General features: G+C 40.6%; 2 non-coding genes across 2 annotated transcripts; both read right to left on the reverse strand.

Annotated features, from left to right (window-relative positions):
• Positions 1-291: 291 nt before the first annotated feature.
• On the reverse strand, positions 292-363 carry trnaq-cug (transfer RNA glutamine (anticodon CUG)). The gene has a single exon. It is a non-coding gene; the product is annotated as a tRNA-Gln (tRNA).
• A 187-nt stretch (positions 364-550) lies between these two features.
• Positions 551-622, reverse strand: trnaq-cug (transfer RNA glutamine (anticodon CUG)). Its single transcript has one exon. It is a non-coding gene; the product is annotated as a tRNA-Gln (tRNA).
• Between the last annotated feature and the right edge of the window lie 2,383 nt (positions 623-3,005).

Here is a 3,005-nt window from a genome sequence, read left to right on the forward strand (position 1 = left end):
TTGTGGATCCGGAGTGGCCGCTGCGTGCTACCACGCCGCCATCTTGGATCAAAATCCAGGCTGAGAGTATAGAGTTCAGAAAGAGCAATATATGTAGATATTTTTTATATAAGTGTATGGAGAAATGCTCATGGACCTGGCAACCTGAGTATTTCAGCAGGAGATTTGGAGGATCACTGCTTTTGAAAAGTACTTTTGATTGGGTCAGTGCTTTATTCAAAGAGGGTCCCACCGAGATTTGAAAAGTACTTTTGATTGGGTCCTCCGAACCGTCGGTGCAAAAGTCAAAAAAGGTCCCACTGAGGTTTGAATTCAGATCACTGGAGTCAGAGTCCAGAGTGCTAACCATTACACTATGGAACCGACATTAATTGTATGCACTCTCCTGGGTTTGGAAAAAAAAAAATGTTTTGTTGAAATTGGCAAGAGAAAGACATATTTTAGGCCTTTATTAGCACGACACTCTAACCAACTGAGCTAATTGGACTTGCCTTGAAGTATGAAGTATTTTGCTTCATACTTTCGATTGGGTCAGCGCTTTATTCAAAGAGGGTCCCACTGAGATTTGAACTCAGATCACTGGATTCAGAGTCCAGAGTGCTAACCATTACACCATGGAACCGCCGTTAATTATATGTGCTCTCCTGGGTTTGGAAAAAAAAACATGTTTTGTTGAAATTGGCAAGAGAAAGGCATATTTTAGGCCTCTTGATGGGGATTTCAACAGCCAAACTCTGTGTTTGGCCACAAGACCCTAAGGAGAAAATGCTTGCTTGGTTGTAAAAATATGTTTTGTTGAAACTGGCAAGAGAAAGGCATATTTTAGGCCTCTTGATGGGGATTTCAACAGCCAAACTCTGTGTTTGGCCACAAGACCCTAAGGAGGTTCCGCCAGGATTTGAACTCAGCTTGTTGGATTCAAAATGTAATGTACTAACCAATACACCATCTGCATTCACGGCTGAAAAGAAGATGCGAGTATTATTGCTGTTTGGTAAGGAGTTTGAAACAGGACATGGGCAGCCTGTATCTAAGCGGTGATCTTTGGTTTATCAGTCTAATGCTCTCCTAACTTTTCTAGAGAGATTCAGATCAAAAGTCACCCTGTCCAATTCTGGGATCGAACCCACAACCTTGGCATTATTATCACCACGCTCTAACCAACTGAGCTAACCGGCCTTGTCTTGTGTTTATCACTGCCCATTTTTACAGAAAATGCTTGCTTGGTTGTAATGCTGACATTAAGACTTTGCACCCCATGGGATCAAGTTTGAAGATCTAAGGGCAAGGACAAGTTATTCTTGGATTTGAACACGAGACACTTTTGCACCAAATCCAAAATCATAACTCTAGCCACACCAGCCACCTTGCAATGTCTGCTCTCTTAAGAAAGGTCTACACAAACCTCATTAGGTTCTGATGCTCAGCATGGCATGCCAACGTACACTTATTTTCAGTCATACAAGTACTGCTCTTATCTACATTAATGGGGAAATAGAGATATCCTCAAAAGACTTTGGCAAGCATAAAATGGAATAACATTTATCGCCAATAACTCCTAACAAAATTGCGAATGACAATTTTGCTTCATATGTTCCATTTCTCATGTAGTGCTCATAGTCATCTGCATCTATTGCTTTCTCTTAAGGCAAATTGAATGTGTACTGAAGTTTCCTTGGAAAAACTTACCATGTCACATTCTTCATGGGGGCTGACCTACTTGACCACAAAACTCACATATGATTTAGGATCACTGCTTTGCGAGACTCCTTGGACATGGTCTTTCTGACCATTGGAAGGGCCCATGGCCCACTCCAAAAGGAAACAAACAAGAGTGGTTTGGTACCTCTGGGCTGCACAGCTGAGGAACAACAAAAATTTAAGAAAGGCACGTTGCCCATCTACCAGGAGGGGCGTTAGCTCAAATGGTAGAGTGCTCGCTTAGCATGCGAGAGGTAGCGGGATTGATGCCCGTGTTCTCCATGAGGATGTTTGCTTTTTAGGAACTTTTCTCTAATATCAGACCTGGTCATCACAATTTGAATGTGATAGACCTGGCCAGCAGAGTTGGTACATTTTCACTCCAAACTGTAGATTTGGAGTCTCGCAGCTTTACAAAAGTCCTTCTGATTGGGTCCTTTGCACCTTTTGGCACAAAAGTCACAGAAGGTCCCGCCGAGATCTTAACTGGTATCTCTGGATTCTGGGGCCAGAGTGCTAACCTTATTTCCTCATGGATTGCCATGAGGCTACCCTGCAAATTAGAGCTCAGCAGAAGAGAGATTCAGAACAAAAGTCTGCTGTATGCAGCAACACTCCACGAGGGAACTTTCTCTTTTACGTGTTCTTCACTAATTTTACAGATCTGGGCATCAAATTAGGTTTTTGAAACATTATATTATATTACATTACATTTATTGATTTAGAAGGTGCTTTTATGCAAAGCGGCTTATAATAGAGGAATAACACAACATAAGCAATTCATCTTTAGGAGACAATAATACAAAAAGTGCTGCATTCCAAATTTTCAATTGTATCAGAAAAATACTATGCATGAGTGATTAGCGTTCAGAAAGAGCAATATATGTAGATATTTTTTATATAAGTGTATGGAGAAATGCTCATGGACCTGGCAACCTGAGTATTTCAGCAGGAGATTTGGAGGATCACTGCTTTTGAAAAGTACTTTTGATTGGGTCAGCGCTTTATTCAAAGAAGGTCCCACCGAGATTTGAAAATAACTTTTGATTCACATGGCATGTACATGGCATGCCATGTACACTTATTTTCAGTCATACAAGTACTGCTCTTATCTACATTAATGGGGAAATAGAGATATCCTCAAAAGACTTTGGCAAGCATAAAATGGAATAACATTTATAGCCAATAACTCCTAAAAAAATTGTGAATGAAAATTTTGCTTCATCAGAATCAGAATCAGCTTTATTGCCAAGTATGCTTACACATACAAGGAATTTGTCTAGGTGACAGGAGCTTCCAGTCAA

This window comes from Xyrauchen texanus, chromosome 21 (genome assembly GCF_025860055.1).
Source record: "Xyrauchen texanus isolate HMW12.3.18 chromosome 21, RBS_HiC_50CHRs, whole genome shotgun sequence".
Classification (NCBI taxonomy): domain Eukaryota; kingdom Metazoa; phylum Chordata; class Actinopteri; order Cypriniformes; family Catostomidae; genus Xyrauchen; species Xyrauchen texanus.